The 25867-nt window shown below is 41.8% G+C and overlaps 1 protein-coding gene and 1 long non-coding RNA gene across 5 annotated transcripts in view; one reads left to right on the top strand and one right to left on the bottom strand.

The window, feature by feature from the left end:
* LOC139828077 (uncharacterized) overlaps window positions 1-1231 on the bottom strand; it is a 168662-nt gene extending 167431 nt beyond the window's left edge. The window contains exon 1 of the long non-coding RNA XR_011739266.1: window positions 816-1231. This is a non-coding gene — a long non-coding RNA (uncharacterized lncRNA). The remainder of the gene's footprint in view (window positions 1-815) is intronic.
* Window positions 1232-1459: 228 nt separating this feature from the next.
* Window positions 1460-25867, top strand: part of BMAL1 (basic helix-loop-helix ARNT like 1) — a 55333-nt gene continuing 30925 nt past the window's right edge. For 2 of the 4 annotated variants that reach the window (XM_065838750.2, XM_065838745.2), the window contains exon 1: window positions 1546-1697. The gene's annotated coding sequence lies outside the window, so the exon portion shown is untranslated. The other 2 variants (XM_065838746.2, XM_065838748.2) reach the window with 2 other exon arrangements.

Below are 25867 nucleotides of genomic sequence, written 5' to 3'. Positions count from 1 at the left end.
TCAGGTGGAAACCAAACCTTAATGCTATCATGGGATAAGCTCATGTCCTGTGATAGTAGATTGGAATAACCACAACCACACTGTGATGTGATAATGCTGCAATCCAAGCTTCTCCAGTGATGTTATACTAGTAAATGTAAACCAAACATTTGTGATGTGGCATCACAGGACAGGAAATGTTAAGACAATTATAATGTGGCAATAATAATCTGATGTGGCAATAATACAATCACGTTTAGCAAATCTTTGCATTTGAAAGCAGCTACGCTGTGATTATGTTCTTGCAACACACCCCCTCTACGTGCCAGCGCTGTTGCATGGTTTATCTAAATTTAGACCATAACAGGGTGCAGTAGATGGCTTCACTATGTCCTATCACTGGACTTTTTCACATGCTGAATACATTACCACTGTGTACGGCATCAGCATCACCTGATTACAGTGGGAAATGATGGAGCATTCATGGTAGTGGAACTGATGGCAGCATCACACGTGTGCTGCTGAGACAATCTGATGGGTTCTGTTTGAGGCTGTTGTGTGAGGACTCACAAAAGTGTGTGATGCAACATCAGCTTACGGATGTGATACCATGTAAAGGCACATGTTTGGGTTGGAAGGGAACTTCAAAGGCCATCTAGCCCAGCCTCCCCCTGCCATGAGCAGGGACACCTTCACCCAGATCAGGCTGCTCAGAGCCCTGTCCAGCCTGGCCCGGAATGTTTCCAGGGATGAGGCACCTCTTTGGGCAAGCCTCATTGTAAAATATTTCTTCCTCATATCTAGCCCGAATTTTCCTTCTAGTTTAGAATCATTACCCCTTGTGCTGTCAATCCATCAATCCATGGATCCAGCTGAAGTGGTGGTGAGGTAAAAGCCACACACCATCACTGGGTGATGACGCCAGGAAGAGTGAGGGAAGGAGTCCATGTCAGCTGGGGCCCAATGCCAGCAGGGCATGACCAGGTGACGGGGCCTCCCCCCGGCTTGTAACAGGCCCTGGTCCCTAGTCCGAGCAGCGGGGCCCGCAGGCCGGGCGCTGGCCCCCAAGCTTTACCACCCAAGGGAGGCGAGGCCTAGGCCCGGGCAGCCGCCTGCCGCCCAGGGCAGTGCCGTCACGGCCCAGACCGATGTCACATGAGTGATGCAGAACCACGGGCAAGCCGCAGCAGCAGCACCAAGGCTGGGACGGAGCCGGAGGGAGCTCCGGAGGCAGTTGCGCCCGCCACGGGAAACCACAACCCGCCCAACACCAACCCCACCACATCCGGGTCCCAGGCAGCGACTAACGGCCCCGCCGCCGCGCCCCCCTCCGCCAATCAGCTCCGCCCCTGGCCGGGGGGCGGGATCAAAACTCCCAGCTGGCTTTTCGATTGGCTCTTACTCCAGGAGAGCCCGGGGATTAGCTGCCGTTCAGGAGGGCGGGCGTTGCCCGCTTGCTGGCCGGCCATTGGGCAAGGCCGCCGGGGAGCCGCTCGCCCGTTGGCGGGCGAGCGCGTCCGGTCCGGGGCCGGAGGAGGGTGCCATTGGCTGGAAAGTAGGTTAGTGGTGCGCCGTTGGGTGGCAAGCCAGGCGGAAAGTAGGTCAGGGACGGGGGCTCCTGCGCCGGGCGCCGCTCCGGGCGTGCAGCGCGTTGCCGAGGGACGGCGACCCCCTCCCCCCCGGGGCGCGGCGCGGAGAGGGGGCGCGCGGAGCTCGTGGTGAGCCGTTAACGGGCGGGGGGCGAGCGCTGGGGGGGCGCTAACGGGCGGTGGGCTGCGGGGGGAGGGCGGCCCCCGGCCCGGGTCGGGAGACGGCGCCCCCCGGAGGGTGGGGGCAGGCCGGTGAGTGGCCCCTTCGGGCCGCCAGCTCGCCGGAGCTGCGTCGTCCGGCAGGCCGTGCCCCGGAGGGGTGGGGGGCTGCGGCTTCTCCTGTGGGAGAAGGGGAGAAGGACAGGGGGCGGGGGGACCCGCGGCGGCAGAGCCGGGCTGTGTCCCTTGCAGCCAGGGCCGGGGCGAGGGGCGCGGACGGAGCGGCCCCGCTACCGGCTGTGTCGGTGTGACAGGAGCCGGAGGTGACAGCGCGGCCGCTTGCAGCCGGGCCCGCTGCCGGCGCGGCGGCTCGTCCGGACCCCGAGGGCAGAGCTGGGGCCGGCGGTCCCGATGTCCGTGCAGCCCCCGCTCGGCGGAGCAGGAGGAAAAGGGCAAACCGGGGGGTCTGGCAGCTCGGGGGAGGCGATGCTGGGCTGGTTCCTCCTGCCGGGGTTGGGTTGGCCTCCACAGGGCTCTGGAGGCTGAGGTGAGTCCCTGAGCAGAGATGCTGGTGCCCCTACCTCCGCCCCAGGAATGGGTCCCTGCGACCTCCCTCCCGCAGTGACCCCTTGGGTCTTTTTCTGTAGATCAGATGCGTTGTGATAAAGTCTGCTTTAGGTGAGGCCCGGGCGGTGTGTTAAACCCCCAAATGATGCTGGTAGTTGGAAATTTCTATGGGTTGTGACTCTGTTGTGTGAGGCCAGTCCTACCTGTGGACAGCCGGAGCCACCATCCAGCCCCACAGCTGGGGGGTTCTTCACTTCCCAATCGTGCAGCTCAGTGACCTGGATGCTTCATGGTGAACCCCGGGTTTCTGAGGCTGTCCTCCCTGCTGCTGTGGCTTTTCAGGCTGTTTTTGACAGCTGTATGTGCATCTCTGTTGTCAACAGGAGAATGAACATTTCAATAGTGCAATAGTGAATGTAGAATACTGGGAGCATTAAGGTGGCTTCCCAAGATCAGGATTTTGTGCCTGGGAAGGCAGGGAAATTAGTTTGCATTTTTAATTGCTGAGGTTTCTGTTACTCCAGTGCCTCAATTATAACAGTTTTGGAAAGATTTTAGTGCCTGAAAACAACGGTGAAGAAACAAGTGGGCGTGTTTTCTTGCTGTTGAAGCAAAAATGCTTCCAGCAATTTTTAAGTATTTTCTTAGTATCTGAGGTAGAGAGGGTCAACTGCAAAAAAGAGGTCATAGCTTTAAACAATTTTGAATCTTCTCTCTTTACAAACTTCATTCAGCCTTTAAGTAGAATTTTCTTCAAAATGCTGGTTCTTGAACATTCAAAATGAAACCACATTTTCATTTTTTTAATAGGTTAGGATTAAAGTACCTGTCCTGCCTGTTTAGTGTATCTTTTATCAAAAAGAGTTTAAATGGTAGCAACTGGTAATACACAGGCTGCAGCTAAGTTTAGAGGGGAGAAAAGAAAGGTTGTTTGTGTTAATTAACTATTAATACTGGCTAACTGTCTCTGTACAGGGTCTTGCAGAAGGCTGAGGTTAAACTCTGCCCTCAAAAGAATGTATGTTTTGTATGCTCTAGGAATATGCAAATGTTAATAGCTATTTGAAGTGTCGGAAGCTGTAGCCCTCTCATCTGAATATTGTAAACCACAGCTGCCTATTAAGGGGAAAGTCTTTACTACTTGTGAGTTTTGTGGGTTTGTATTTCTCATGACCGTTCATGGTTTTCTATGCCTATTTGTAGAAACAGAGTGTGTAAAGTAACCCAATAATATATTGTGGTTATAGATTAATATGCTGGTTTATTCCATATTCTCTTCCATGCTGCGCTTTTCCATTTTCTGTCTCCATGACAGTTGTGGTATATGGTGCTTTGTAGACTCAAAGTCTGTAAAAGTACACTAGGACGCTGCCCAGACAAGAAAAAATATTGTGGAGAACCTGAGGATAGCTGTGTTGTTTTGTTCTTCTCTACAAGTCCCTTTTTGGGCAGTAGCTGGGATTCCACAAAGCCAGAACTGAAGTTGGGGCCTGACCAAGACACTGTCACCACCTGCTGCCATGAGACCTACTGTATCTGGGGACCATTGCTAAGGATGGATCAGGAAAGTGATGTTTGTAGGGATAGTTTGTTGGACATCTTTTTGTTTTCAAATACGTACTCTCAAAGATTCTTTTGAGAAACCAGGAGTAGGAACGAGTGAACATTCATGGTGTTTACTTGGCAGAGCTTAAGGTTACACACAGTTCCTTAACACTGTGCAAGACTATGATGGCAAAGCTGAGACTTCATGTGATAGCTGCAGTCTGAGTGCTGCAGATGAGTAAGGCCATTTTTCAAACTGAATTGATATCAAGAATGCTGGAAGTACCAAGAGACGTGTAGGTTAATTGGTTTAGATGAATACAGAAGTGCTGTTTTCATGCTCAAATTCAGTATTTTAAACTGTTGTCAACACAGAACCAATTGTCCGTGTGGTTCAATTTTGACAGGAGGTGCAGGAAAACCTGGAGGAATACATTGTTGTTAAGTAAAGCAAAGTGAATTTGGGGCATACCTCAGTGGCCCTCTTTTTTAGTTTTGTAACTTGTATGCTGTTCATATTTAACCTTTATCATCAGTTTTGTCCATAGTTCTGCTTTTGAAAGAGGGACGAAAAGTAGTAAAATCCAGCTACCTGTATCCTCAAGTATTAGAAAATTTAAAGTTCTCAGAAGCAAGCTGTCATCAAGAAAAGATGTGTAAAGGCATGTAATATGCAAATGACTGCAAAGAGAAGTCCAAAATAGATACACATTTTAAGCCTGTGTAGCTTCCTTGTTTTCAGTAAGTTTACAGAATGCAAAGAATTCTTCTTATTTCTTTGTTTAATGCATTAAACATGGTTTGAAATTTTTATTTTTGGCTGTGATCATACTTAGAAAACTTCAGACTAAAATAATTGCTTTTGTTATACGTAGTAGCTGAGATGATACTGACTGGCACTCAGCATCAACTCTTGCACTTAGTTGCTGAAAGCTCTGCTTGATCAGCCCACAGAAATTAAAGTCTGTATTTCGGAGGTGCTTGAAGATGCAAATAAGGCGTTTTGTGGAATTGTCAAAAGCGGTGAAAGAACTAGCAATCTGGGGCTTTGTCTTTTTAAAAAGCAGAGGTGTACCCTGCCTGTTGTGTGTGTATGTATGTAGTAGTCTGGCATTGCAGTAGTAACTATGTTCCAGGTTTAGTGAGACCAAATGCAAACTGGTGACTTGCATATTCCTGTGGTGTTATGTAGGTGAAACTGAAGATGCTGAAACAAAACACAAAATGATGCACTTACAAAATGGAAATGCTTTTCTTTTTAAGAGTTGGTATATTGAGTTACTTAGTCTATTTAAGTTTTGTTTGTGCCTTTTTTTTTAGGGTGGGGGCGGGGAAAGGAAGAGATCCCAGTTGTAGTTATCAAATTGCGTGTGTGTGTGGAGGAGGAAGAGATCCCAGTTATAATTGTCAAATTGTTTTTATCTGTATTTAGTCACTTTGAATATTGTCAGATAATCTGTGGTGTATATTGAGTTGAACTTTACATTGAATAACGTGGATATCAAGGTGAATAGCTCTCTGGCATAAACTGCATATTGCACCTGCCTTTTTTTACCGCAGTTCGTTGGAAAAATGCGGTAAGGCTACTTATCCAAGGCCCAGACTTCATCTCCTTGGAAACCTGATCTTTCACCAGATGTTGAGAAATGTAATTTCTTTTTTAATCCATTCTGTAGAACACAGATCAAAACAGCGTCTTCAGACTTCAGTAGTCTGGAGTATTCATTAACTGAAAAAATAGTCTGACATTTCAGTCTTTGTTTGATCGATAGTTTCTGTTGCATTTTATATTGTTTCAGATTTATTTTGGACATTGTTAAAGTTCCCGTAGTGGTTGTATAGTTTAATTCAATTGAAGAAATGGCTGATAATGTCTTCATGTGTACAGGACTGTTTGTGTTCCCTGTCCCTTCCTTGCCTGCAAGGATTCCTCTTTCTTCTCTATGCTCAGGTTATCTTCTCTCCCTTGCAGCTGCAAAAAGACATTTCTCAGCCCAGGCATATAGAATTTGTAACCTTTTGAGTCTCCTGCCATTTGAGAAGCTGTTATTCAATGTCCCCTCTGATGTCACACTTCTAGGTCAGCTGCTGGTGTCAGAACAACTTGTGACCCTGAGCTGAAGCCATGCTGTAGTTCAGCAGGTTGGTCTTCTGTAGGAATGGTGCCAGTAGACTACTTATAGAGCAAGAAGTATCGTTGGCAGAATTTTAGGATGGTAAAATAGCAGCCACGTTTCTCGTGCTCTAAGATGTTGATGTTCTCTACTAACTTTAAGGAAACCCATTCATATGAATAGAAGCAGTTGAAGAAGACAGTTGCAGTTCTCATGTTCGCTTTGACAGTATTTTCCTTGCAATTGCTAGTAGGCTTTATTTTCCACAGGCACCAGGCGATTTAGTGGCGCCTTGTGTGAATGAAGTAGCAAACTCATCGCTAAATCCTTAACACTCCTTCCTTGGCGTGGCTGGGATGGAAATACATCTTCACCCTGGGAAGGATGTTTGGCAATTCCTGAGCACTGTACATTGGCATCATGTCTCTCCGATCACTTTAATAGGAAGGCATTTTATAGCAAGTCATATAGGCTTATGCAATTTCAGCCATTTGACTTAATTCCTTTCTGTGTCAGCTAAAAATAAGTTAATGGAATCCCTGTATTTTGAAGATTGGATGTAGTCTTGATACAAGACTACTCGGAAAACTCTGAAGTTAGTCTTACCCCTTTGGGGTTGATGTAGTTTTTGGAGTGAGAATGAAATAAGACTATTGGAGAACTCAGAAATAGTTATTATTCTTGATCTGAAGTTCTTTTTGTCTCAGAAACTGCCTTAAAGTGGCTTTGCATTTTCTAGTTTGTCTGAAAAAAAAGGACAAAAATCAGAAAGACTGTGGTAGAAATTGATAAATAATGTTGTATTGCAGAATATTAATGGAGTGAGGTGAGAAGGTACAGTTACTTCCTAGAAAAAAAACAGGAGAAAGTAAAACTAATATACTTTTATTTGTACTTTTTTTAAAGAATTTTTTTTCTGTCTAAAACTGTTAGTTTTATTGTTTCCTTGAACTGGTTTGTTTGACCTTTTTTTTTTTTTAATCCTTTAATTGTTGTGAATGGATTTCTCTTTGTTATCTATGGATTTTTCTTGGAGCATTACAAAATTTAGGACTTCTATTCCAATTTGAAGCAAAACCTACATATTCTAAAATAATAAAACTTTTACCCTTTATGTTGTAGGTATGCATTGTGGTTGTGTTGAGAGTGACAGCAAAATGGCTTTGGTTTGTGTTCTACTTCTATTTCTACCCTTCACTCAAGGATCCCTGATAATTGTATTTTAAATACCTGTGAGATTTGGGCTTTATGCTGCAGTTTGGCTACCAGCACATTAGTTTTAGTCTAACCTTTAAAAGTAGTATTTATTTTGCGCACAGACTTGAATGGTCTGGTCATTTTTCAGGGATAAATTCTGGGGCCCAGCACACATTGAAAAGGAAGAAATCAGAGCGTAGTCTTTGAGGTTTATGTTAGAATGTGTTTTCTGACCTTGTCTTGACTGTGTTGGGTTTTCCAGTTTGCAGTTCTAGAATTGTTGACTGAGAAAGAGGACACCTATTTATTCCTTTGTTCCCTTTTGCAGTATGTTTCGTTGCCAAGCCTTTTCATGTAATCTTTGAATTTGTGTTTACAGATTGGCTTGTTATAGATTAAATCAATTCACTGAGTTAAGGAAAAAAGTCAGTGTTAACACTGTGCTGTCAACATACTTAAGAATATTTTTGTGTTGTGCTTAGTATATGGCCCAAATTCATAAATCCAGAAACTAACTTAAGTTTGACTTTAGAAGGCTCTGGTATCTATATTTTTTTTACCTAAATGATCTGATAAAGCCTCAGAACATTAGGCAAACTTGCTGTCCTAGAGTAACAATATACGGTAGTTTTAATCTATACCCAGTTAACTGTGGCTTTAAGTTTTGAAAAGTCTTCATCACTTTAATTTTTAAAATCGAAGTGAAGTTTTGTCATGTTAGATGCTGTAAAAATGTACGTGTACGCTCTCATTTCAATTAACAGTTCTTACATAGTATTTAATTTCTAGTGATCTCATCTGAAATTACAAAATTGTAACTGCTGTCTGTTACAGCCCTTTGTTCTCACAGTGCCATTTTTAGTGAAAAATCATGTGTGAAGAGAAGTTATGCATTAGCTTGGAAATTTTTTATTATAAATAGTGTAGTTTCTCTTTATTTTTTTAGAATTTATCCTGTTTCTCTTATTTGAAAATACACTTTTGCTGCAATGACCAGACTAGCCACTGAGTATTGCAGTTTATTTTAGAAACCTGTCAAGTCAGTTCAGTGATTTCTTAAAGGGACTTGTCACATAAAAACATTACAGTTGCTGGAAGTGCTCTCCAATTGTTAAAGAATAATCTGTTCAAAAGGTTGTCAAATGCCTGATATGAAGTTTGGGTCTGAATTCTGGAAGTTCTAAAAGTTTTGGTTTGTTTATTTATTTATTTTATAAATACAAGGCCAGTAATTGGATATTTCTGGTTTTAACAGGAAGAGAGAAATAAGAGCAATAAGTTTATGCTAGTTTGGGTTTTTACTGGAGTTTTCTGTTTCACCTCTCTTAGAAATTCTAGGGCTTTTATACAATTCCTTCCCCCCCACCTCAACCTGAGACGTATGCAACTTGATCAGCTTCTCTGGCCTGGGAACAGTCTGAAGGAAGATGGGTATTTCCCTAATACAACATTTAAAAATCTAGTTCAGTCTGTTTAAGATGTCCCAGCTGGCAATAATGAGTTCTCAATTACTGTAGTTGGCATTATTTGTTGAATGAAGTAATTCCTGTGCTAATTTATCTGATTTGACCATGAGACTCTTCCATAGCAAATGCCTGCTTTATTTTCTTAGCTGGAGTAGCTCTTTATTCATCTTAATCTAGTGCTGTTGTCATCAAGAATAAGATGATGAGGGGGAAAAAAATAGAGGAAAACATTACAGCAGTTGACTGTTGCAGAATCTGATGTTTCTATGTTTCCATTTCTGGTGGAGATCATCAACTTACCAGCTCAGAGCAAATTTTAACCATTTTATACAAGTAGTGCCACCATGCCAGTTTTCCGGCTATCTTTAAATAAATGTTCCTGCCAAGAGCTCTGGTCCGTCTGTGAATTTTTGGAGACTTTCCAGGACTGGTGTGGGAAATGCCACTGTTCAGGGCAGTCTCACCAGGCCTGTACTCAGGTATTTGGACAGGACGAAAAGCAAAAAAACATGACCAAAAAGAATCATCTGATTTTGATGCCCAGCAGTTTGTCCTGTAGTGACACATGAATCCTTTGCAACATCCATTGACATTTGGATGTGCTTGGACAGTAGTTTCAATGATTATTTGGACTGGATTGCTGTGGACAAAGCAGCCCCATCAACACTCCAGCTCCTTCCTGGCCAACCGTTTTCCATCCATGTGTCCTGTTCCTCTGTGTTGAGATATGTGCGTGGCAAAGGTACTGGACTGGAGCATCTTCTGTGGCTCAAGTGTAACTTTTCTTAACCCTGGAGACTGATTTGAGATGACTCAGTTCACTGATAACATACACCTTGTGGCTTCACAAACGTTTGTCCTCTTGTAGGTTAGGAAACAGCACAGTTCTTGAAATGAGTAGTCCTGAAGGAGAGGTGGGGTAGGCAATCAATGTGAAGAACGCTGTTTTAAATATGTTATACAGTGACAGCCTTGATGGGGAAGAAGAGGATTTATGGCAGAACATCTCTAGATCAAGCTGTGTTTCATAAATCTCTATTAAAAATTGAAAAAAAAAAAAAATCTGGTGTTGATATTGATACCCAGAAGCCAAAAAAATAAACAACTTTTTTACTTTCATCTCTGAAGCTACACAATGAAGCTCTTCATTATTTTGTGGTGCCGTTTTAAAAATGTTTTTTCATAACAAGTGTTACTCAGCTAGACCTCTGACTCCTTTCCCTTTTACCTTATTGGCCCTTGTGCTTCTGGGTTTCCAAAAGAACAAATACAGAAGTGTGTCAGATATACAAATCTCTCAGGAGTTCATTCACTGCGATCACTTGACTTTACCAGAGCTGCACGCTTACACGTCCAAGTTGTTGTCAAACTGATAATTTATCTAAAAATGGCAGAGACCCAGCACTGGCTGCAGTTACACTTGCCAGGAAATCTGGAGGAAATTAAATATAGGAAGGAGACTAAAAAGAAGATGATTTTCTTTTCCACCAAGACAAAACATGGTTTGGACTTCAGTTCACTAATTGTGCACACCTCTGTTCTGTTTTGGGGAGGGGAACTGTCTGCTTAAAAAACACCCGAACATCTCTTGAATTGCTGTTTAGGAATGATTCTCTGTCTTGGTGTACATCTCATCTCATTGTCAGTTTGTCTACATAGTCTTGTTCTCTGCAAGCAAAACTCTCTAAAACCTACTAAGGTTTCCCTTTAGAGAAATGTTGGCACCTTAGTTTGTTCTTGATGTTCTTATCAAATAGCCATTCAGGAGAGTTGTCCTTGTGTTCAGTGACACGAAAATGTGTTTTCTGTATGGCTATGATGGACACTTTTAAAAAGATTTACTCAAAATTTTGAACTTGATTTAGAATATAAATGGAAATTAAGGAAATGTTTAAGTCAGCAGAGTCCGAGAATCTGTGCCTTCTACTTAAAATGAATTAATGACTTCTTTTTTTTTTCTAGAGTATGTGAACACTAGTAAGGACCAAATAATTGCACATCTCAGAAAGAAGCAAGAAAAAAAATCCCCCATGCAACAAAAAAGTGAGGAAATAGTGCATATTGGTATCTCAGTAGAGACCCAATTGGCATTGTAGTGTATTGATGATGGTGATCTTCTGTAGGTGAACTGATCATTATCCAACCTTACAAGACTTTTGAGGTTTCTTTAAATGCTCACATTAGTCCAGGAGAGTTCCAGGTGCTTTTTAGGCAGAATTAATGTGCCTTTAGAAGAAGATTTGCTCAGGCAAGTAGTTAAGCCTCCACGGATTCATTCATGGTGTGCTGTAAAACTTGTGTAATCTACTTCCTTTGGCACAGCTTTCAGATGCATACTTCTTATTTTTTAAACCAGATATTTTCTGAGTCATCTGACTTGTCTTCTGGTTTTAGGATATTTCTATGGACTGCTCGTTCCCTGGAGCCCTAAACATACTGGAATGATGGTGTCCCCTGACAAACCTGGGAAAAGACTAGTGTCTCTTTCCTGTCAATTAAACCTATTTTTCCATTTTCCTGCTGATTTTTGTTTTTTGGTGACTCTGGAAAACCTGGTAACTGGTCTCTGACTTTATTTACACATACATTTCCCCCTGAAACTTAACCTGTATGTGGCTTTTTGTTATCCTTTTGTCTCAGTTATGTGAGTGTTTGGTTTGTTTTGGAATGATGCTGTGTTGGCAACCAGGTCAAAGAAAAATATTGGTACAAGTTCTCAGCTTTGGAGAAGCTGCTGGCAAGTGGATTTCAGAGGATTTCAGGAAGCAGAAAAAGGAACTTCCCCGGCCTTCCAACACAGGGAAGAACCTTGATGAGCCAGAAGATTTCTACTTAAAGAAGAAAAATTAGGGATGAACACAGTTAACTTTATTTTCCCTTTCTAGCGAATTTAATTGCATGTTGTAGTGAACTACCATATTTTCCACCTTCAAACACAGCATATCCTCTTTAACTCCTCCCTATGATGTAATTTGGCTGTCTTTATTTGGCAAGAGCATTCAAGTTGCTCTTCAATCATTCTTTATGGTGTAGTTCTGTATTTTCCACGCATCCTTCCAAAAGCGTACTCATCGGAATCGTTCCCACATGTGAGCTTGTCATTGTCTTCCACTCCGCAAAAGAGTGGTCAGTTCCTGCTGCCTCCCTGTATTGTTGTGTTCTGCTTATCTTCAGAGTTCTCACATTCCTACTTTTCAATCTGTAAACATCAGTGATCTCAGTACAATTATATTCTGAAGGCTGTATGTGCCATTCTAGTACAGAACAATGTTTCTTAAACCTAATTTACCTGGATATCGAATAGCATTCATACAGGTTCTTTCTTGACTGTGCTCCTGTGTATTGGAGATAGATTTGTTTTAACTTGGCTGTTGATATTAATAAAAGAGCCTTCTATAAAAGGAGTAAATTTATTCAAAGTGGCACTTTTCAGACTGTTTCTTGAATACTTCTATTACACTGGAGGCTGTGTAGGCTTATTCCAACTATAATAACCCTATAGAAGTTAACCTGTGTGTGTGAATGTTCAGGTCTGTGTTTGCTAGGTAAGTTATATGTACACTGTTGAGCTCATCATCTCTTTCATTTCCTTTGTACAATGCTAGTACTTGTTTGAATCCCTGAATCATCTTACTGTGAACCACTCAGACTTGTAGCTTAAAAAAAAAGCCATTTTTGGCAGGATTAGCTTTAATCTACAGGATGTTTCAGAAAGGTGGACCTGATTTGAAATCGCTGTATCTCTGCAATTGGGTCCATTTTTTTGAAACACCCTGTATTTTGGATCTCTGAACTGGGGGTTCACTGTGGGTTTAGATAAGAGCCAGTGCTATATGGGAGCACACAGATGAAAGATGAAGCTAGGAGGTTAACAGTTCTTGCAGTCATGCTTAGTTACAAAGGGTTAAATGTTTAGATTTGCAGCTTCTCATCTAACTGAAAAAAGTGTAAGGATTCTGTCCTGTGAATCTCCCAAAGAGAGGTTTGTGCTGCATTGTAAAAATCCACACAACCCCATATTAAGTCAACTAGCCCACTGATTCATGCAGTTGCTGTTTGTGATTTAAGCAAGGCTTAGTCAGTAGCATTGTTTCTGGCAATTTCCACTTGGATTTGTCCTTGATGTTACACTAGTCTAGATCTAGATCTGTATTGATTATAGAATGGAGAAGAGACTCTAACTGGTGAGATAGCTGAGTGGTGCAGGTTGATCTGTTTCCTTATCACTCCCAACAGCCTATGTGGTTTGGTAACATCTTACTTAAGAAATATATATGCCATTTCTAACTAGCTGCCAACAGTCATGTATCTGTATATCATACTGTCCTGGTTCTGGCTGGGATAGAGCTAATTTTCTTCCCAGTAGCTGGTAAGGTGCTGTGGTTTGGATTTCATATGGGAATTATGTTGGTAACACACTGATGTTTTATTATAGTTATTGTTAAGTTGTGCTTGTACTAAGTCAAGGACTTTTCAGCTTCCCATGCTCTGCCAGAGAGGAGGTGCACAAGAAGCTGGGAGGGGACACAGCCAGGGCAGCTGATCCCAACTGGCCAAAGGGATATTCCATACTGTGTGGTGTTTTACTCCATATATAAACTGGGGGAATTCCTGTTCAGGGGTGGGATGGGCATCAGTCAGTGGGGTGATGAGCAGTTGCATTGGGAATCACTTGTTTTGTACATTCTTTTATCATTATTGTTATTTTTGCTTTCCCTATTTATCCTATTAAACTCTCTTTATCTCAGCCCATGAGTTTTACCATTTTTTTCTGATTCTCTCCCTGTCTCATTGGGAGTGAATGAGTGAATCACAGAATGGCTGTGTGGTGTTTAGTTGTCTGCCAGGTTAAACCACAACAGTGCTTTATGGTGCCTAACAACATATTGAGATAACAACAGATCTGACCAGAGCATGTTATATTTGTTATAAGCATTCATTACATTAGTTTAATAGTTGCTGGTCACAATGTTGTTTTATTTGTTCTCATGGTAGTGTTATATAAATCCTTACTTGTAGCAGATATTCCCTGCAGTGGTGTTTATCACCTCTGGGAGCTGGGTCAGGATTATCATTTTGTTGAACAGTCTAATATTGGTTTATGATATGGTAACATTATTGGTTACAGCAATGGAAGCAGAACAACTGGCAGCACAGAGGCAAACCCATCTGGGCTGCCACATTCTGGCAAGATACTGCTGCCTGGGTAGAGAACCTGATTGTAAGAGTACCTCATGTACCCAAGAGTCCAGCCGCTGAAGAACATGGAAACAACCAGCAGAAGAGTCAGGCTGCTGAGATTCAAGTGGATCTGGACTGACAGGTGAATTATTTATAGCTTAGTGGGTCCATGACACCTCAGGCCATCAAGGAGGAGATGCAACATATAGATGAGGTTTGTGATCAAGGAGTGGACTTGATCGCGAACACTATCGCACAGGTGATCTGTGAATCTGAAACATGCTGCAGTCAAGCAAACCAAGTGGTTAAAGCCTCTGTGGTATGGAGGATTAGAGCTGAAATATAAATATGGGGAGGCCTGGCAGATTCTGTCACACTCCAACAAACCAGCCAAGGCAAGCGATATGTGCTTATGGTGGTCAAAGCAAACACTGGATGGCTGGAAACATATCCCATTCCCTGTGCCACCGCCTGTAACACTACCCTGGGCCTAGAGAAGCAAGTCCTTTGGTGACATGGCACCCCAGAAGGAATTGGGTCAGACAACGGGACTTATTTCTGAAACAACTTCATAGACACCAGGGTCAAAGAGCGTGACATTGAGTGGGTATATGACATCTCATCTCATCCACCAGCCTCTGGGAAAACCGAATGGTAAAATGGACTGTTAAAAACTGCTTAGAAAGTAATGGGTGGTAGGACATTCAAACATCGGGAGACACATTTAGCAAAGGCCACCTGGTTAGCTAACTGGAGGGGATCTGGCTCTGCCCAATCATAACTTCTACATATGGTACAAAAGGATAAAGTCCCTGTAGTCCATATAAAAAATTATTCTGGGAAAGACAGTCTGGGTTATTCCAGTCTTGGGCAAAGGCAACCCATCCATGGGATTGCTTTTGCTCAAGGACCTGGGTGTACTTGGTGGGTAATGTGGAAGGATGGAGAGGTCCATTGTGGACCTTAAGGGGATTTGCTTTTGGGTGTGAATAGCCAATGATTTGAATTGCATGATGGTAATTGCTACATAATACTGTATGTCATTGCTGCTATGTTTTTTATATGCTGTGTCAATGGTATTAGAGTGACCCAGATTAATAAAAAATGAGTTTTGATGAAAATGAACCAAAGTACAGTGATAGATCTGGACAAACACAGCAGTGATGGAACCAGAACTGGCTTCAGTGTGCAACAACCCAACACCACACAGAGTCTCTCCTGCTCTGAAGGGCTATCAGGACAGAGGGGGCTCAAAGTCATGGACTAAATGAACTCAATGGTTGTTTTAAAGGGATGGCCCATAGACTGAGGGAATTATATCTGTGTGTATATATCGAAAGACAGGAAAAGTGGTGGTGATTAATTGGGATGTGTTGGAAAATGTGAGATCTGGGCATGATGTAGACGGTCTAGAATAAGGGAAAAGAACTGTTGTGTTTTAACCTTGCAGGCAGCTAAACACCACGTAGTCATTTGTTCACCATCACCCAGTGGGATTGGGGAGAGGAGGAAAAAAAGAAAGAAGTAAAACTTGTGGATTAAGATAAAGACAGTTTAATAGGACAGAAAGAGAAAGTGATAATAATAACAATGATGAAAGAATATGCAGAACAAGTGATGCACAATGCAATTGCTCACCACCCACTGACCAATGCCTAGCCTGTCCCTGATAAGTGATTCCCCCAGTTTACATACCGAACGTGATGTCATATGGTATGGAATATCCCTTTGGCCAGTTGGGGTCAGCTGCTCTGGCTGTGTCCCCTCCCAGCTTCTTGTGCACCTCCTCTCTGGCAGAGCACGGGAGGCTGGAAAGTCCTTGACTTAGTATAAGCACAACTTACCAACAACTGCAATAAAACATCAGTGTGTTACCAACATAATTCCTGTATGAAATCCAAACCACAGCACCTTACCAGCTACTGTGAAGAAAATTAACTCTATCCCAGCCAGAACCAGGATCCACACTTAAAAGACAAGGGACAGGGGGGTAGGATGGTGACACTGATTGTCGGTTCCCAATTCAGTGTTACAGAGAAGCGTACAAATGATTATTTTTTGCTTGGTAATCAAGGATATCAAGCTGGATTCAAAGGTAGTTTGATCTATGAATGATGTTAATTACATCAGAACTTTAATCCTTTCCTGGACTTCATGAAGTGTTTCTAGAAAACTGAACAGTTCAGGGAATGAACTGTGCCTTGCAAACACAGCCTAACAGTGGGACATCAAACAAATGCAACTGAACTTGGTGAAAGGAGGGAAAAACAATTCACTGAATTAATCCTTCATTTTATGACCTGATGGGGTTACCTGATAGGAGAAAATGAAATGAGGTTTAGTAGCGGATAGGTGTCCTATTCAAATTCAGACTAGAAAAGTTGGAAGTTTGGAACAAGAGGAACTAAGCTTTGAAGCAGAAAAGATAGGAGAAGAGTAATAGGTTTTTGCAACGTGTCAGTTCATCCACAGTATCTTTCTGAAATAAACTTTGTCCTGAATTACAGCGTATCAGTGTGTTGTATAAAATAGTAGATGAAGTTGCCTCCTATTGCAGAGGAGTTTAAGATACATGATCGTACAAGGGAACAAATCTGAACGAGTCTGGTATCAATATTAAGATAAAACTTAGGTACTTATCTCTATGCTGCTATGTGTTTGACTAGAAGGAAGCTGAAGGACACACAGCTTTAACCAGGCTGTGAAGGAGGGACAGAGAGACTTGTAGCAGAGAGGAGGGAACCATCTATAGACTCTTGCAACCTTTCTTCAAAACATCTTAAAAGTTAAATGGCTAAAGTACTTCTGGGGATTCTCCTGTTGTTATTCCGTAAGGCATAGATAAAGTGTAATACCTAAGATTTTTGTTCAGCGATACTAAAAAGCAAAGCAATCCTTTGCCTTTAGTCTGTAATCTTACTAATTAAAGGGAGCAAAATATAACACTTCTCTATTTTGAAATAAAAATAGCAAGTTTTGATACCAATGACATGTATAAGAACAAAATTTCAAACACTGATACTTGATGGAGGCAAAACAGGGATAGAAACCTAAGGAGCTGATATTCATATTCAGGAAAACAAAGATGTAGTGATTTAACATGAAGATAATGAAAGGGCATTTATATTTGTCACTTAAGTTCCTCAAGGTAAATATTTTCTGTTGAGTCAGTTACTTCAGAATTCATTGAACATAAACTTAAGTTTGTATCTCTAGGGACAAAGAATAAATTAAACACATACGGGAGAGGAGACAGGACCCTTGAAGAGAACTGAAGGGCTTTAGCAGGTATCCTTGAAAAACCCTTCAGTTTGAGCGCCAGGTGGGTGACTGAAGCACAAACACGTATGAAAAGGGTATGTATTTCTCTAGTAAAGTCAGGGCAAAATAGTGTATGAGACTCTAGATCATGTTCTGAAGTGAACATTGCAGAAAAACAGGACTCTGAAAAAAAGCTGGAAATATATATAGTGATTAGTATATGATCCCCTGAAATATGTGATTCTTTTCTGTTCTATTCTAAGCATGTTTGGTTGGGATTTTCCCCATGTGTTATCAGTATCCGTTTTCATATTTTGCTGGCTCCTTTGGCTTCTTTAAAAAAGGCTTGTGAGCTCTATTTGATTATTTGAAATTTAATTTTATACTGTAGGCAAGAGTTCAGGTGGGTGCAGGGCTGTGTGTATGAGCTGAAGTGTTTCACAGGGGGAGGCACGGGACTGCGGTTCTGCGTGTTTGTTTTGGGTGGTTTGTGCCTACTGACTTTTACATGATTCCCTGCTCAGTGCTATTGTTTCTGGGCACTGCATAGGAATTTAGTTGTCTAAACCAGGTTTGAAATTCCACTTATGAAAGCAGATACCTAACATCTAAATCTTGGTTTCTATATTTTTTCTGATAAGTGAAGCTTTTACATTTACCTTACTGAAAGTGTAATGTGTACTAAATTTAAATCTTCCCTCTGGTCTTAAGTGATGTTATGGTGATAACTGCAGGTTAGTTCACTTAAACCAGGGGTAACCTAGAAGGTTTTTTTTTGAGATAATATTCTTTTCCTAATACTTCAAGAAGGTAAGAGTGACGGTGGTGTGCCATACCGAAGACCCAGTTCTGGTAGAGTCCTGCCTTGAGCGGTGCCTGGCAAAGAGCTGGATTGGGGCCAGCCTGGGTCCTCTCATATTGGCTCTTTAGGAAGTTTCTTTTCACTAAGTTTCCCAATGGAGAGACTCAGACATGGATTAGAGAAATTCTTTTTAAATAAATCATTTATTTGCAAGGTACAGCGTGGAGCAGTTCCAGCCGAGTGCCTCCTGAGGAGGTATCTCTAATAAAGATAACTTGATGCAGTTATACCCTGACCATCTAAGCTTCCCACCCCTTGCGTGTCAGTTTGGGGCAACTGTAAAATTAGAGTCTGGGATCTCTCCGTTCTTTATTGGACCTCTTAATTTTTGTTTATTGTCTCTGCAGGTAGTTGTTTGTCTCTCACTGTCCAGCCCAGATGTCAATCAGGGTGCTGTCCGTCAGTTGCTATGTTGCACCTGCAGCGGGGATGTTGGAGAAAGTCCCTGGCAATAGCCAGAACATTCTTCTGTTTCTCTTCTGTTAGATGCTGTTCTGTTCCTTTACTTATCTCCAGGGACACAGCTCCCCTTATCTAGTAGCTTGAAGCACTCTGAGGCCTTTTTTGCTTACTGAAGCAGAAAGTTCACAAGTTCACAGCTTGCAGTCTAAGCAAACTTACTGCTTATGCTGAGTGAATTCTATACAACTAGTTCCTAAACAAGTTCTAAAAGATGCAGTATACAAAATAATTCAATAAGCTAGCACTGGCCCACGGTTATTTTCAGCTCAGGGACCTTGCAAGCCATACGTTGTGGTAACCCTCCGCAGAATTCCTTTCCGTGAACTGGTCCTACCTTTCTTTGGAAAACACATGAAATTCCAGCCTTCCTGTTATTGGGCAGAGAGCTTCCATTGCCTGCCGCCTCATGTGTGAAGAACTGTGTTGTTTTCAGTCTTTCAAGCAAGCTTTATGTGATGTCCCCATGACATTTGATGATTTTGTAGTACTAGCTTACTTGATTGTTCCTTATGCAGAAGTCATTGCCTGTCTTGTTCTACTGAGTAAAACTGGAAAGTTTTCCATTTTCTAATAAATTAAATTGCTGTGGACTTGTTGGGTGATATCCAAGTCATCCTCCGTACTGTTCAGGAGCTGTAAATAATTATGAGCGTTTGTAAGTGGTAACTAAGGGACTGCATTATTAATATTTGGCACAAGCCTGCTACTTGCGGAAATAAGATCATCTAAACCTACTTAAACTTTTTGTGGAGGAATGCGAAATGTCTGTTGATCCTTCCCAGCTCCTTTGGGATCGGACTGCGTAGGTCGTGGAATGTTCTCTTTTGGAATAAAACAATGGGTTGGAAGAACTTCTGCTTGCAACTGTTAGTCAGATGTCCCTTTGCTCTGTGTTGTATCCCCTCTTCATTTGGAGAGAAAGGGGATTGTTGCATGGGTGGATCTTTGATCCAAGCAATCATTAAAAAAAATACTAAAAATGCAGCCTTCAGTTTTACCAAGAGTCCTTTTGTGGTGTATGTGGTTGTGTTTTGGATTGTTTTTTTTTTTTTCTGTGCAAGTTTTCTTTCTCTTTTGCCCGTATTTTGTGTTGGCAGGATTTTTTTATTATTATTTATTTTTTTCCCCTGTGGATGACACACTGTTCTTCTCCGCTTGCTGTATTGTCTTTCTTTCTTTGATAACAGTCATATGATGTCTGCATAGTATAAGGATCCTATTAAGTGAATTGCTGGTGTTCCCTGATCATTACTCTGCCTTTATTAAGGGTTGTCTTGATTTGGTGATATGAGTCTGTTGTAAATACTGCAGCAATTTTAAAACACTTTTTCAGTTTCAGTTGGAATGTAAAAGTACACATTCAAACTTGACTGTTGATATATTTAAAACCTTTGTGGAAAAATGAGGCTTGCATCCAGATGTATTTCTGGCAGCTGAACATCAAAGGCTTGGAAATTTGGTGGTTCAACATCAGCATTAATCTATAGACACACAAAAGAAAGAAAGATGTTTCCTCAGCCATTTCTGTAAAGGGCTTTCCTATTGCCCTAGGCCTTTCTCAAAAAAATAAAGCCTATATTCCCGCTGAAACAATGAATACAGAGTGGGTGGAAATACTCTTCTGTTGTGCCCATAAATTCATAACTTGTTATTCACCAAAGAACAAACTCCTGAGTAGAGCAAATGTCACAGTGCAGGTGTGGATCAGTAGAAGGGTTTCAGCACACCTTGCCTTGCTCAAACCATGCGGGGATTTGCATGTTGAAAATGAATCCTGCTGGATTCTGTGAAAAATCTGAAAGTGGAGTTATGAGATGTGCCAGGCATATTTTAACCACTCACTGCTGTTGAAAGGGACAGTTCTGCCCCTTCCCCTCATGTCTCACCTCTTGCTTTGTGCTGCTTCTGGGTATCATCTGACCTTTCAGTAAGATGATGGAGCTTGCTAACCCCCAGAAGACTGTGCTTTCTGTCAAGTTATTATTATTCAGCCCGATGAGCAGATTGATTCAGCACACTGTACAGGCAAGCTCTGGGGACTGTATAAAGCCTGTGCTGGAGCCCGGGAAGGGAGATCTGGGGGAAGGGTGACAAGGAAGAGAAGAAAAAAAGGAGAAAGAAAAAAGAGAAGCCATCCCTTTGGTGGCACTAAGATGTTATATCAGCTGGTCTGTGGAACTTTGCTGTGAGGTGCCTCTCCTGAGCTATACACAGATATGACTTTTTCCGAGCCATATAGCTGTTACTGAGGTAATTATCACTCTGGACATGAATGTTAAAGACAGGAAATATTCTGCATGGTTTCTCCCTAAATTGTCACTTGATTTGCTTCACCCAGTCTTACTGTGAATGATATGATTTACAAAGCCTGAGAAGCAAACATTTCCTAGATGCTGGCTTTAGTGAAGAGCACGGTGTAGGGTATTTGGAGCTCGCCTTGGAGATGTGTCACAGTGCACAGAAATTCCAGTTTGTCCAAGTAAGAGAGAAGAAAACATAAGTAGTATTTAGTGCTATGGCAGAAGAAGCCAAGACAATGTCCCTTATGCATTCAGTGTATGGTATGATGACACATCTAACTTCACTTAATGTCCTGCTGAAGGACTTATTTTAATTGTCATTTTAGTTTCACAGTCACTTGAAACGGGTGAAAGTACAAGGTCAGACAGGAAGAAGCTGTCCTGCAGTCCTGCTTGCCTTGTCCCGGGGCAGTCCTGGGCACTGCTGTTGGCTGGGCAGCTGAACGGGTAGTTTTTGGCCATAGCAATTCTGCTTATCACGCACAGTATCAATATTAGTGCTGGCCCAGGGGGTGCTGGGAACTTGCCCTGCTTGTCAGTCTTCACTAGTGCTGCAGTTCCTAACTGCTTTCTGTGAATCTCCCTGAAGAGCGAAGTATCAGATAATGCCACAGTATGAGCTGTCAGAATTCTGAAATGCCTTTCTCAGTGCTAGCAGCAGATCGCTCATTTAAAAAACAGGATTTCAGGGATGGGGGAGGTTATTATTTCTGAAGCATTGAACAAGACTGAAAATGGCATGTGTATCTTTTTTGACGGCTGTGTCTTTGCATATTTTACAGAAAACATGCAAGTGCTAAATTTGTTGCAGTGTCTCAGTTTTCACTAGTTTGATTTTGATTTAACTGGCAAATAGAGTGACTTTAGGAAACCAAACTGCTGAGCTTATTTATGTTAGTGTTTATTGTTGCTCCACATACATCAAAGGGGCTCCAGCTGACAAGTAGCTGAGGCTATTTGCATGAGTGTGTGTGGGGAGGGGTTATGTTCTTAAAACTGGAAGTTTGTGAGTAATTGTAAGTTGTAAATGTATCCATTTCCACACATAAACTTTGTTAACACATACAGTAAATATGCCATCATTGTTTGTTCTTCTGCAGCCTTTATTTTTTTTTGCAGACTACCTACTCATATACTTAACAAAAGGCTCTTATCCAAAACCAGCGGTATAGTGGGAGAACAAACATTAAGTTGAGCCTCTCAGAGAGTACTCAGTGAATCGGAAGGAAGAAATATTGATGTTCATATGGATGTAATGCATATGTGTTTGACAGCTGATTTTCTGTAAAGTTAGGTCAAAAAGAGCTTATAAGAAACCAGTGGGGAAAAATGAACCTGTCAGGGGTATGTGTGCTAGGAGCAGCGGTAGAGAGGCAGCTGAGGAGTGCCCTAGCTTGGTTCCACGCGGGCTGAGAATATCGGCTTTTCCCAAGCATCCATGGGGAACCGACAGCCTGTCGAGTTTCCTTTGCCAGGTCGGCAGGGCGCTGGGAGCAGGGGTGGCTGCTTCAGCCAGAGATGGAACTGAGCAGGACCAGAGGGAGTGTTCGAAATCTGGAAATGAAAATATAAAGTATAAATACAACCACCTGTGTCTACACTCCTTTTTGTGCTGTTTTTGCCCTTTTCTTTCTGTGTGTTGTTCCCTGAAGATATAAACTCTTCAGTTGTAGGGTTTTTTGTTAATAGATCTCTGAATGGAAGGTCTCACACATACCAAATGCATCTGTGTTTGTCGTAGTAATAATGCGACTGGGAAACAATCAACTGTATGCAGTATGTCTAACTATATTTGGACCAGGTGATTCAACCCGGAGTAGAATGCGGGAAACTGGGTTTGTCACTTTAATAAATGCACTTCAGACACTAAAAGAGGTGTGTAGTGGTTTCGCCTATTAAAGTGAAAAATGGCTAACATCCCTGAATGGATAACATTTAAAAGTCAAGTGAGGAAATGTTACTTGGGTAGTATTAGTCATGCCAGAGCTTGAATGTATTGTCTAGTTTGATGCCTACAATGCTCCAGTATGAGGAGGGGAGAAGAAAATGAAAACCTGACAGAAGCACGGAAAGATTCGGTTACTGGAAGCTGGAGTAACGAATGGAGTACTAAAATAGTGCTTGGCCAGTGGGAAGAGTGGATTGAGTTATAGCTTGTTCTCACTTGAAATCTTTAAATCAAGACATCCTATTGCAAGTTAAATTAAAGCACAAGCAGGAGTCCTAAGTTTGAGGAAGAAATCCTAGAACGGGTTCCAGCGAAGTCACCGATCAGACTCTATGAGTATTGAGTGGGGTCTCACATACAGCTTTTATCTTTACAGTAGATGAGAAAGTGGTTTGCTAGACTGGAATTTCATATGGATACCTTTTAGAAGGCACATTTCTTAGAACTTCCTGTGAGAGGATTTGCTTTCCTGCCATTGAAAGACAACTTTGGGGATTATGAACTGCAGGAAGAATATTTGCAAAATTGTTGAGGATACAGGGGCTTCACTTAGCTACAGTAAGGAAATTAAACTTGCCAGAGCATATCATGGGCATAACAATACTTACAATGAACAGGTAGGCTTTGGGACATGTATTTGTAAGCTTGAAATTAGAATATGTGTATTTAACTGCATGAAACTTAGCTTGTTAATTGAAGGGTGAAGATATCCTTAAAACTTGTATCTAAAGCATATGTCTGCTATAAAGTAGTGCACATATTTAAGAGTCGGATTGAATCTTGAAACAAAAGCTGCATCTTTTGGACTGCAAGTGCAAAACGTTGTCATCCCCAGCTGAGAGTTAAAGATGCACTGGTTTGTAAAGTCCCACTGTTTGTGTAAACATGGGGAGTGAGTTAAATAGCTCACCTACTTGTCATCTCGTATGCTTCTCCTGCCCTGGAAATGTCAGTCCAGGTTGTGTACAGTCCTCTTAAGGAGAAATTTTTGATTTTCTAAAAATGTTTGCTTTGAAGTTGACTCTACAGTGCAGCACAAGATAAGACGTCTTACTTTGTTGACAGATCAGAAGCAATGTGTACAACTTGGGAGACTTCACAGAACCACTGCCTCCTCAATTGAGAAGGTTGTTGTTTTGTGGTTTGTTGGGGTTTTTATTGAAGGTTTCCTCATCAAAGCACGCTTAAAGTACAGAAGCTACTGAAGAAGTCAACAATAACTTTGATGAGGTTTTTACTTACAGCACATCAGTGCTCAATTATTGATTTATCTACATGGTAGGGTGGATTTCCCTCTGTCAGCCCTCCCAAAATCCCTTGGATGGCTTAGGGTCAATAAACAAGGTTGTGAAACAGTGCGTCCTTCATACATTGGAGGTTGGACCTGGCTTGGAAGCTTAGTTTGAGAACTACAACTAAGTTTATATTTCAGTGACTGAGGGAGTAGGTGGTTTGTTTTGTTTGTAACCGTGGGTCTGTCATGAGTAACAGAATAATGAATTTTAGTGTTAAATGAGTAGAATCAGATGTCTGGCCCAAAGAACTTAAAGTTTCTGTTGTATATTAATTTTAAGTGCTCTCCCCGCAATGTTAAAAATATAGCACTTTGTTCCTTCCCACACATGCACAAAATCTTCTGAAGGATGGAAATAAATGGATATTAAATACTGCAGCTTAACATAGACTTTGTGAACTTACTTTACCAGCATTTAACATTGGTGGACCCTGTTTTTAAATGTAAAATGTAATTATTTTGTTCTAGAACTTACACTACAGAAATTCTGAGATGCTGTGCTGAACAAAATGTATGTAGCATTGTCTTTAAGTTGGTTTGGTGGTTTTGTTTTGGTCTTTTTTTTTGTTAAATAATTAGAACACTTACGATATTGAACTCCGTCCTTTTTCTACAAGCAGCTGTTTTCTCAGGATAACCATTTTTTATTCCATTTCAGTTGTATCCTTTTCCAGTGAAATCAAAATGGATGTTTTTGATCAGCAGGACCTGATGAAATAAGGCATCCAAAGGCATGAAGGAGTGTCCCAATTGATAGTGGATTTTGCGTTGATAGTTATACCTGGGTGTAATTCTTTGTGTAATTTTTCTTACTCTTTTTAGGAGATCTACTGTTATCTTACAGATTTAGTATGACAGCTATACTTTTTTGTAAAAGCCTCCTTAAAGTAGCCATTTTTTTAATATTTGAGATGAAATCTGAAAATGCATTCCTAGAATACCTGTGGGGATATCGGTGTGTCGGTAAAATGTCATAAGGGACCCAGTAAAAGGTTTGCACGTCTCTGAGGCAGAACTGGCTGGTTCCTGCTCTAGATAGAGACATCTGAACTGGTTGCTCTCATTCTGGCCACTGTGGCATTGCTCAGGAGTTGAGCGTGGATGCAGTTCTGCTCAGTATCTGCTGATGTGAGGACTGGTACTTGCTGCTTCCAAAAGCCTGTAGAGAGGCTATAGCTTGCTTCATGTGTAGGTAACAGTGGTGTTTGGTGGGTGTGCTGCAGAAATCCTTTGAAACCTGTTCTCTCAAGAAAGGCACATCCATTTGGTTTCCCTGTGGAAGCAGTGTCTGGAAACCTAAGGAGTACACATATCGGAGGTTTGATTATTGAAGCGGGCCTGGTTCTTTTGGGAAAAGCAGCATCTTAGCACTGATTTCCAAGAATGTGCATCACCACCTTTTCAAAAGGGCTTGATTAGTTCCCTTGTGATGTTTCCTTTTGATGGCTGCCCAAAATGAAATATCCGAATGGACCAGCATAAGCTTACTTCAAAGAACAGGAGCTCTAAGAGTCTAATAATGGCTGACGAGGAGCTTATACTAGATCAAGCTTTCAGTAATGATTGCAAACTAGCAGGCTTTGTTGAACATGAGCTAGGATTTTGGGGGGTTCTTAAATCAGTTCTGTTTTGAGAACCAGCCTCTTTTCCTTTCATGCTGTCTGAAACTTTGTACTTACAGATAATACAAAACAGGGAGTGACTGATACACCATGTGGGTGTGCTACCAATCAGAGGGATCGCAACAAGCCAGAAAAAAGGGTCAACAAGAACCCTATTAAGTTCAATAAAGGGAAATGCCAAGTTCTGCACCTGGAGAGGAAAATCCCATACCACAGTATGGACTAGGGGCTGACCAGTGGGAAACAGCTTGGGCGTCCACGCGCCAGCAACGGCGTCCTTGCAGCGATGAAAGCAACAGCCTCCCGGGTTGCCTTGGGACT

The sequence above is a fragment of the Patagioenas fasciata genome, chromosome 5, assembly GCF_037038585.1.
Source record: "Patagioenas fasciata isolate bPatFas1 chromosome 5, bPatFas1.hap1, whole genome shotgun sequence".
In the NCBI taxonomy this organism is placed as follows: Eukaryota; Metazoa; Chordata; class Aves; order Columbiformes; family Columbidae; genus Patagioenas; species Patagioenas fasciata.
The sequence above is the reverse complement of the archived record's forward strand: the minus strand, read 5'-3'. Positions and strand labels throughout refer to the sequence as shown.